Here is an 11,724-nt window from a genome sequence, read left to right as displayed (position 1 = left end):
AAGTCTTTCAATCAATAGTAGGTCACTCTCTATCTACATATCATTAGAAAATATGTTTAATATTAATAATTGTTTAATAAGCATGGTTCCATGTGTTTTACAGGCATTAACTTCTTTAATCCTCACCATAGCATTGTGAGGTTGGAAATATTATTGCCTCCATTTTACAGATAAGAACAATGAGGTTAAATAAATTGCCTAAGGTTACACAGCTAGCAGGGATACGACTGGAATTCTGGCTGTCCAGCTTCATTATGCTTTCAATAGCAACATGATTAGTTGTAAAATGACAAAGAAGCTAGTTAAGGCATCACCCTCTAGTGAGGCTATAACTATTTTATTTAAAACAAACAATAATTACATTGACATTACAAAAAAGATGTATCATAATAAGGTAAACTTGTAAAATGATACTAGTACATAATGATGATTGACACTGTAAAGATTAATTTATATTATAAAGTAATAAGCTATAAAGAAGGCATGAAACAATATTTATATTTTATGGTTTTAATAATTAGCAGAGTGATTTGTTGAACAGTTGATTTATGGGTTTAGTATTTTTTTCAAGTATGTATCTGGTTAGAAATGTAGGTATACATTAAATATCTATGGAATCATAAAGGAGTGAACAAAAACTTTTGTGTTAAAACAGTCATTCAAATATCAGGAACTATTCAAAGAATAAAAAGTACTTATTAGTGGGCTCATATAAAATATGAAGATGGAAGGGGAGTCCACCATCTAAATTATGTTGGTGGATGTTATACAAAAATCTAATTAGAAAGAAGGTATAACAGTATATTTAAATGATAAATTAGACAAATATTCTAAAAGGTGAGAGTTAATATGCAGGCACAATTCCTCATATCAGAGGAAATTAAACCTCTTCTAATTATAACAGCCCTTACTAATTATTATAAAATACTAATGAGAAAAAATATACATTTTTAACAATGCTAATAAATCAGCTCTACATATAATCTTGACAAGACTATATGCCAGGTATCATTGGATATACACAAGTTAAGATATACTTACATTATGGAAAAGCCAACATTTGTAAAATTTAAAATCTATATGAAAGATAACAAGTATAGATTTTTTGTCTGAGAGGAATCAGCCCAATGAGATTTGACCATGCCACAAGGTCCAGGTTTCAAGAGAGACAAAGTAAAAAAAAGGTGATACCTAGCAAATTTACTTAAACATTAGAGATGCTAAAAGTTGTAACTATAGTAAGGCATATTATAGGAAAAATAGTTAAATTTTTATATGGATTTGTTCAGATAGTTTTAACTCAATAGCATTAATGACATTTTAATAACTGTGTTCACATATAAATATATCTTCTGGTGACTGAAAAGTCCATTGGGATTGCCATTTCTATTATTCAAGTATACTGATTTTATTAATCAACATATTACCAATAAAGATACGAGCAAAGCAGTTGTCAATAGTTTAATTAGACATAGGTTTGGGGACATTGAACAAATACTAATAAAAAGTTTCCTCTGGTATATAAAAGTATCTCTGACATCAAAGATCACACAATAGTAGAATAGCATATGTAGTTGGGATGCTAAAATATGAGAAATGTTGGGAATTTTTAATAGATTATGGTGATACATAACATTATATATGAAATTGGTATCATTCAGGAAAAATAATTGGATGCATTATATATTCCATTTAATTGTGACTTATTCTACAAGTATATTTTTTACTAATGTAAATTGAAATATTTTTTCATAATCATGTGTATGTGTATATTTCAAGGAGATAGAAGGAAGTTAATTACAGTTTTTAGCTATCATGTAGTTGTCTCTTGGAAAGAGCTTGGCTTCTATTTTTTAAGTATAAATGCAAATTTTATAACATAAATATAGAGTTATAGATACACATTATTGGCATTTGAGACAACACATAGAGACAGGTCAAGCTAACAGACTGCAATAATTGTATGGCTATTACTTCATAGTCTGAGATGTATATTCAATTGGTTATTACTATTGAAAGGCTCAAATTAAACGATAGAGAGCATATAACATCATGTCACAAAATTATAGTTTGTTGAAAAGGAACAAAGGTTGTGACCATCATTGCTGGCAGTGTGTGGTGAGTAATAATACATTATCTGATTTTTAAAATCGCAGTGACAAGAATCTTTTATATAAAGAGTAAATAATATAAATAATATGCAATTTCCCAATGAACTAAATTCATAATAATTTTTTGAATGACAGGCCCTGACAATACAAAGTACAAAATATCATTTCTGAACAGAAATTAAAGTAGCTAATGTGGTTAATATATCACTTTGATGGGAGTTTTAGAGAGAGCTCAGGAGAAAAAGAAAGAAGTATTCTAAATAGAGAAACATTAGAAAGGCACTAGAATCTAAAAATAAAATGTTGTCAGATAACTTAAAACTCAGCCTTGAATTTATTACTGAATACTGACCTGGAATCAAGTCGCTTAAATTTCATAGGTTATGTTTCTTATGTTAAAAAATAATAATAAGATAGTAGAACAAGATTACTCTTAACCCTGACCTCTCCAGCCTCAATTTTTGATTATTGTAAATATAATACTCAAAGATAACAGTTATGGGCTTCCCTGGTGGTGCAGTGGTTGAGAGTCCGCCTGCCAATGCAGGGGACATGGGTTCGTGCCCCGGTCCGGGAAGATCCCACATGCCACGGTGCGGCTGGGCCTATGAGCCATGGCTGCTGAGCCTGCGCGTCCGGAGCCTGTGCTCCGCAACGGGAGAGGCCACAACAGTGAGAGGCCCATGTACCGCAAAAAAAAAAAAGGATAACAGTTATGCTGTATGTCCAAAAGTAGTTATCATCTTAACCCTAAAACATGCTTTTCTACCACATTACTTGTGTGTGTGTGCATGTTAGCATTACAGGTATGTGTATACATACGTTCAAACTCATTAAATTACACATAATAAATATATGCAGTTTTTTGTATATTAATTATATCTCAATAAAGCTGTAAAAAATTTGTTAAGCAAGAGGCAGACAAGCCGTCATGCTCAAGACCAAGACTATCTTCCTTTCGCAAACCAAAGTAAAGAAAAAATATAAATATAGTCAAATGCCCCACAAAGTTAGATAGTGCTTAAACAACAGACAGAAACAATGATAAATTTCTGTAATACATAAAACAAGTTGGGGGCGGGATTAACAAGAATCTCAATAATTAAAAATCCTGAAACACCATTTAAGCCAAAGAGAGATTACCTAATAAGAGGCATTTTCTAATAAAAGTTGGACAAATATCCTTCAATCATAGGAAGTGGAGCTGGCATAAAAGAAAGTGGAAGAAGAGGATTAATTAATTAAAATACTGAAAACAGTTTCAGGATTCTAGTTTTCATTTTCCCAATCAAACTAAATTTAAGAATGGTGGCCGCTAAAATAAACTCAAGTTCTATACCTGTACACCTCCAGAGGGGACATTTTTACTGTAGAGAAATGTGGGGTAGAGCTCTGGTGAACTTAACTTCCAGAGGGACAAGAAGTTGACAGAACTAAAAGACTCAATGGGGACCTTAAAGCAAAGTCCAGCTAATTCCAGCATCCCATCCATCATAAATATATTTTACTTTTGTAATTTAAATGTAAATGCTGAGAAAAAAATTTTTAACATATAACTCTTTATTCTGTCTTTCAAAAATCAAAGCAAGATAAAAATATATATGACCATTCAAAAACATTCACCAGTAATATTATTTTTGAATAAAATCATAAGTAATCCAGTAAAATAAATATTAAATTAATAAATATTAGAAAGAGGACAACCTAAAATAAAAGAAAAATAAAAAGTAAAGAAATCAGTAAACTGAGTCATTGTTGACTCTCTAGCAGTGAAATTTAGAGAAAGTGTTGGTAATTCACAAATGGATCTAACGTAATACATGGAAATATTGGATAATAATTCATTCAAGGAATACCAACTATTGAGAAAAAAAATTTAAGCAGTGGGGAAAATACAGTACTCAAACTGTATGAAAACTATATCCTCATTAAGCTTATAAAGGAGAAAACAAACATAAAGATAAATAAAATATTTTACATATTCTAAATAGAAAAATAAAGCAGAGAATGGATAGAAGATATTAAGGAGGGCCAGAAAAATCTGCAAACTTAGTGAAGACATGAAAGAATTCTGTGAAAATAGAATGCTTGACTAAAAAATGAAGAAAGTGTGAGAACAATGTTCTGAGAAAAGAACATTTCAGGCTGAAGAAATAGCAGCTATTAAATTACTGGGGTAGTTCAAGATACAATGAGGAGGGCAATACGGTTGGAAGATAAAGAACAAGATAAATAATGTAGTAGAAGATGATGTCAGAGAAATATCTTGGATTGGTGTGAGGAAGGAAGGAGTCAAATCATACATATCCTTAAAAGTCATTGTTGAGATTTTGGCCATTGTATGAATGAGGACTGTGAACAAAGGAATGACAGGATGTGACTTATCTTTAATATTTTAACAATGTTTTTTCCTGGCTAATGGTTGAAAATAAACTATAGGTAACCCAGGGCAGAAGCAGGGGGACTAGTTAGGAAGCTACTACAACATTCTAGGCAAAATATGATGGTGGTTTGAACTGGATGACATTGTAATTTTCTTTATATTTTGAAGATATATTTAATGAGATTCTTGACATACTCAATTGGTTTTGAGAGAAAGCATTTAAGAATGACTAAGTTTTTTGGCTTAAGCAAGTGGAAGAATGAAGTTGCCATTTATAGCAATGGGAAAGACTCTTAGAGAAGCAAATGTGGGGAATATTTGAAGTTCATGTTCAAGTCATGATAAATTTAATAGTCCAAATAGGTACCCAGTCAGATATTTTTAGTCCACTGTTAGATATATGTTAGGCATTAAAGAGAACTGGAAAAGAGATATACATTTTAGAATCATTAGGATTTAGATGATATTTAACACCATGTTAGTGATTTTTGACTTTTACTACGGCAGGTGGGATGAGAGTTCAATTGAACTATGTTTAAAAAATAATGAAAGGAGAGAAATTTGAGACAGCAATATAAACAGTTACTTCAAGGAGTTTTGCTGTTAAGTGGAAGAAGAAAAGTAGGAGATAGGAAAAGGGGAAGTGGGTTCAAAAATTAGTTTCTTTCCTTCATTTTTTTTTTTTTTTGCTTGTTTTGTTTTTGTTTTACCATGGAAAAAACAGCTTCATAGTCACATGCTGAAATGAAGAGTTGAGGAGTAAAGAGGAGGGTTTTGTTTTGTTTTGTTTTTTTAAATGTAACAGAAGAGACATGGAAAAATGGCTGTTGAGAGGAGTTGGTTTTTAATCCAGGAACAGAAAGGTTTTCTTAGGACCATGCATTGTTCAACTATAGAAAAGGATAGAAGGTGTACTATTTTTGTACTTATCCAACTATTAACCTAGAAGTAGTGAAATAAGAATCAAGCTCTTCAACAGAGAATGAGTAGTGAAAGATGAGTTAGAAGCTTAAAGAGAGAGAAAATATAAAGCTCCATTTAAGAGAGTGAGAAAACAAATTATACACATATTACAATAATACAGTGCTCTACTTTAAAAAAATAATGATAGAACATACAAGTATCTTTCAAGTTCAAAAAAGTAAAAGATAGAGAAATTTTCCTTAAATGAGCATTATTGAAAAGGAAATTGGGTATGTATCTGTAAGCAAATTTTAACTCCAAATGAAATAAATGATATTTTAGAAAAACCTATATGAACATATCTGCATTAAAAAGTTAACAACAACAACAGAAAATTTACTAGACCACCAATGATCTGAAGAAACCAAAAAAATTTAAGTTCAATGAATAGTATCTTGTCATGGCCATTGAAATCAGATTTTTTTTCAGATTCTAGTATATACTGCAATCTTGGCAATTTTTATGCCCCAGTTCCCACATCTTTAGAAATACTGACATAATAAAAATACCTGCTTCATAATGCTTTTTGTTATTGTTGCATGAACTAAAAAACAGTTTATGTAAAGTTTTTAGTGTGTTTCCTTGCATATAAATTAATATTATTATTATATTCCCTACTCCCTTGAAAGGTCCATGTCCATTGTTTTAATATGTCTTTTCAAAAATGTAAGGTACTAAAATGTTAGAGTCTTTACGGCAATATATATTTCTGTATAATGCTAACAACAAAATTGGCAAATATTACAAACATAAATGAATTCTATTTACCAGTATGGCTCAAACCAAATATAGTATTCAATACTATATTGAAATATACCATTCTCATACTTACTATTGCTGTAAAATTTATTATACCAAAACTTAGTGCCTAAAGCATCAACTTTATTTTGTTACTAATTTTGTAGGTCAGAATCTCCAGAAGAGCTTGGCTAGGAAGGTTTCTCTTGAGTCTCTCATTTGGTTGCAATTGAGTGTCACCTGAGGCTGCTGTCATCTGAAGTCCCAACAGGGCTGGTCATGCAAGATAACTTACTCACTTGGCTGGATGATGATTCAGTCAGCTTCAGCATTGCTGAAACTGCCCACTGGACTACCTCCACATGGCTTCTCCCTCAAAGTGATTTCAGTGTGATTTAACTTCTCATACTGTAACTCAGGAGTTCAAAAGTAAGTTCCCTACAGCCAAGTCAGAAGCTCTATGGCCTTTTATGACATAGTCTTGGAAATCTCACAATGGAACTTCTGCTATACTCTCTTGGTCAAAGCAGTTCCAAACCTCATATTCAAGGGGTAGGGCAGAGACTCCCACTTTTTGATGGGAACAGAGCCTTAATAGTATTAACCACAACACATACTTAAGAGGAATTAAGGGATGAAGGAATGGTTTATGTCAGAATTTCTCAATAGAGATAGAAGAGATATTTGATAAAATTCACTGCTTACTCGATTAAAAAATTGAAGAGTATGCTACTAGGAATCTTCTGCAAATACTATTAATTGCCAGGGGAAAACAAAAACCTCAGTGGAAAAATATTTATTCATTTAACAAATATTTACTGAGCATCTATTCTGTGTAATAAGATACAGGATATCCTTCCATTGAACATAGAGCTATGAATAAACGATGTCTATACTAACATGAAATTTACTAGAATAGAGGAAAAATGAATAGTGTACTTCATTTTATCTTTATATGCTTAGGAAATTCCTACTTCTTCTTTCAGATGCAGCCCTCTCAAGTCCTACATTAAAAGAGGCTGGCATACTATGGCCTGCCAGCTAAATCCATCTCATCTCCTGTTTTTGTAAATAAAGTTTTATTGGAACACACAGCAACATCCATCCCTTATTGCTTCTGGCTGCTTTGATGCTACATTGGTAGAGTCAAGTATTGAGACAAAGACCATATTGTCTGGAAACTTGAAAATGTTTACTAACTGGTTCTTTAAAGCAAAAGTTTGCTAACTTTTTTTCTATATAGAGATTTCTTGAATTTGCCAAACAAATGTTTTATAACATAAAAAATGCAGCTGGAATATGACTTTAATAGATCTTTTTATACTATATATAAACTTTGTTTTCCTCACCACACATAAGTTTTTGAGGATAAGGACTATGATTTAATCATCTTTGAGTATCCAGCTACTAACACAGTGTTAGATATATTGAGGTTATTCCATTAAGAAGTTTATAGCTGCATGAATAAATGACTGAGCACTGGGTCCAGTTTTCCCTCATTACTCTTTCTCTGAGTGATCCCCTCTATTCCTGCAATTTCAGATAATACCTCTAGAGAAGTTTAATCCTCAATATAAAGGTGTACGTGTCCTTTATGTTTATTCAACACCTGAGAGGGACGCTCCAAGCTGATATGTTGCAGGTGATTCAAATTCAATACATTCTTATCAAGACCAATTATTTTCTTCTACTGAAAATATACTTCTTATTGTAATCATCATTTTAAAACAATGGCTTTACCATTGCTCCAGATAGTATTGCATAATGATTAAGAATATTAGCAGAAGAGACAAAGAGAAAAGAAGATAACCATATTAACTTTATCCAGACAAGAAAACTGAATGCCAATCCTGAGCATATGAGGTAATGGATAGGAAGTTACTAATTAGCAAACCAGTTGTGCTAATTCTACCTCTGAAATGTCTGTTATATTAGACTTCTTGTTTCCATTCTGCCACTAAACACAGTCATTTCCCAAAGACCAGAGACCTAAACTTTTATGACAGAAATCTAATTCTTCTAGTTGTCCTGCCTCTTAACTGTGCTCACCAACCCATTCTTTTATTTATTTCACCCAGTACGTAATGCAAGAGTGTTAGGATATAAGAGGCATAGTGCTAGGTGCTGAGTATAGGACAGTGAACAAGAGAGTTCTAGGTCTTCAAGCCTTCTATTTGGAGCAAAAATAAAAATTAAATTAAAAAAAAATTAAATTATACAAGTTTTCTCTCCACATGGTATCAGAGCTATTTAATGAAAAATGAAAACAGAAAAGTCACTCTCTCCACTGATCAAAATCCTCCAATGAGTCTCTTTTCCTTCATTCAATCTCAATTCCTTTGCACATCTTTCAAGCTTATCCCCTTTCTGATGTCTATCTCTTTTGTTTCAACTCGCACCTTTTTCCTTTGAATACCATTTACATTAGCCATTTTACAGCATATGTGGTATGCACTTTCACATTTCTGTAGCATTGCTTGAACCTCTACTTCTACATAAAGCCTTTCTTAAGTTCCTCCCTCAATTGCTATCCCCAGTAGAAATCAATCCCACCCCTACCCTCTACTGCCCGGGCCTTTGTATGGAAAAACATATATTTCTATGTCAGGATAACATTTACATTAATGTTATATTGTACATATTTATTTGTATTTTTCCTTCAGTAAATTATATGTTCCTAATTTTTAAATTTTCAATTGTTTTAATATTGCCTATGGGTATAGCACTGCAATATATGGGCTCAATATGTACTTATTGTGGCTCTAAAAATCCCATCACTATGTTCTTCTTTTAATTTCGAAGATTATGAAAAGAAACATAAACATCAATAGAGTCCAGTATCTAAAGCAGTTTAGCAGGTTGAATAAAATAAAATAATAATTGTTTGAAACAGAACTGTGTTTATTGCTCAGACTTCATAATATTTGCAAAAAATATACATTTACATAGCTTATTCATATTATGGGTTGATATTATTCTTAAAAAGTGAACTTCATATGTTATTTGAGACAATATTTTTATGCAAGCATCCATTAGATAAAATAATATTTCTGAGATATTTTTCTTAGGATACATTGGTTTCTACTGGAAAAACATAAAGCAAATACCACAAAGAAAAAAAGTGGACATAAAATTTGTATAATGGTAGAGTTATATAAAAACAAGGGAAACGTCAGTTCAGATTCCATATATATGTGTTAATATACGGTATTTATATATATTCTGACTTACGTCACTCTGTATGACAGACTCTAGGTCCATCCGCCTCACTACAAACAACTCAGTTTCATTTCTTTTTATGGCTGAGTAATATTCCATTGTGCATATGTGCCACATCTTCTTTATCCATTCATCTGTCGATGGACACTTATGTTGTTTCCATGTCCTGGCTATTGTAAATAGAGTTGCAATGAACATTGTGGTACATGACTCTTTTTTTTTTTCTTTTTGCGGTATGCGGGCCTCTCACTGTTGTGGAGCACAGGCTCCTGACGCGCAGGCTCAGCGGCCACGGCTCATGGGCCTAGCCACTCTGCGGCATGTGGGATCTTCCCAGACCGGGGCATGAACCCATGTCCCCTGCACTGGCAGGCAGACTCTCAACCACTGCGCCACCAGGGAAGCCCTAGACAGCATTTATATGGGTCTTGTTTTTATCCATTCAGCCAGTCTATGTCTTTTGGTTGGAGCATTTAATCCATTTACCTTTAAGGTAATTATTGATATGTATGTTCTTATTACCATTTTCTTAATTGTTTTGGTTTGTTTTTGTAGGTCTTTTCCTTCTCTTGTGTATACTGCCTAGAGAAGTCCCTTTATCATTTGTTGCAAAGCTGCTTTAGTGGTGCTGAATTCTCTTAACTTTTGCTTGTCTGTAAAGGTTTTAATTTGTCCGTCAAATCTGAATGAGATCCTTGCTGGGTAGAGTAATGTTGGTTGTAGGTTTTACCCTTTCATAACTTTAAATATGTCCTGCCACTCCCTTCTGGCTTGCAGAGTTTCTGTTGAAAGATCATCTCTTAACCTTATGGGGTTTCCCTTGTATGTTATTTGTTGCTTTTCCCTTGCTGCTTTTAATATTTTTTCTTTGAATTTAATTTTTGATAATTTGATTAATATGTGTCCTGGTGTGTTTCTCCTTGGATTTATCCTGTATGGGACTCTCTTTGCTTCCTGGACTTGATTGACTATTTCTTTTCCCATGTTAGAGAAGTTTTCAACTATAATCTCTTCAAATATTTTCTCAGACTCTTTCTTTTTCTCTTCTTCTTCTGGGACCCCTATAATTTGAACGTTGGTGCATTTATGTTGTACCAGAGGCCTCTGAGACTGTCATCGATTCTTTTCATTCTTTTTCTTTATTCTGTTCTGCAGTAGTTATTTCCACTATTTTATCTTTCAGGTCACTTATCCGTTCTTCTGCATCAGTTATTCTGCTATTGATTCCTTCTAGGGAATTTTTAATATCATCTATTGTGTTGTTCATCCTTGTTTGTTTGCTCTTTAGTTCTCCTAGTTCCTTGTTAAAAGTTTCTTGTATTTTCTTTTTTCTATTTCCAAGATTTTGGATATCTTTACTATCATTACTCTGAATTCTTTCTCAGGTAGACTGCCTATTTCCTCTTCATTTTCTTCGTCTGGTGTTTTTACCTTGCTCCTTCATCTGCTGCGTATTTTGCTGTCTTCTCATTTTGTTTAATTTACTGTGTTTGGGGTCTCCTTTTCACAGGCTGCAGATTCATATTCCCATTGATTTTTGGTGTCTGCCCCCAGTGGGTGAGTTTGTTCAGTGGCTTGTGTAGCTTTCCTGGTGGAGGGGACTGATGCCTGTGTTCTGGTGGGTGGGGCTAGAGCTTGTCTTTCTGGTGGGCAGGGCCTCTTCCGGTGGTGTGTTTTGGGGTGTCTGTGAACTCAGTATGATTTTAGGCAGCCTCTCTGCTGATGAGTGGGTTTGAGTTCCTATGTTGGTAGTTGTTTGGCATGGGGCATCCAGCATTGGAGGTTGCTGGCCGTTGGGTGGAGCTGGGTCTTAGCATTGAGAGAAATCTCTGGGAGAGCTCTCACTGATTGATATTGTGTCACGCTGGGAGGTCTCTGGTGGTCCAATGTCCTGAACTCAGCTCTCCCACATCAGAGGCTCAGTCTGACACCAGGCTGAAGCACTAAGACCCTGTCAGCCACAGGGCATGTGGCAGGGGAAGTAATGGTCCCCCAAAGACACAGACTTCCAAATTCCAGGAACCACCTGGCTGGTGCACCGCAATGGGGACGTGGAGCTGCTGGAGGGGCAGGATGGTGGCCTGATGCACACAGGGCAGCCTGGTGTCCTTGGGGTCAGAGCCAGGCTATCTGTGCTGCCTGCACCACCCAGCACGCCAGGAACTCCGCCTGAGCTTGGTAGGCGTCTGCACCCCCGATTTCCGTCATACACTATTAACTAAAGAGAATCAGCTTGGCACTTTCTACTGTACATTCTCATCCACTAAATGTTATTAACTCTGCATACTGCAGTTACTCTCAGGCAGTGAA

The sequence above is a fragment of the Lagenorhynchus albirostris genome, chromosome 4 (genome assembly GCF_949774975.1).
Source record: "Lagenorhynchus albirostris chromosome 4, mLagAlb1.1, whole genome shotgun sequence".
NCBI lineage: Eukaryota > Metazoa > Chordata > Mammalia > Artiodactyla > Delphinidae > Lagenorhynchus > Lagenorhynchus albirostris.
Note: the sequence above shows the minus strand (reverse complement) of the source record.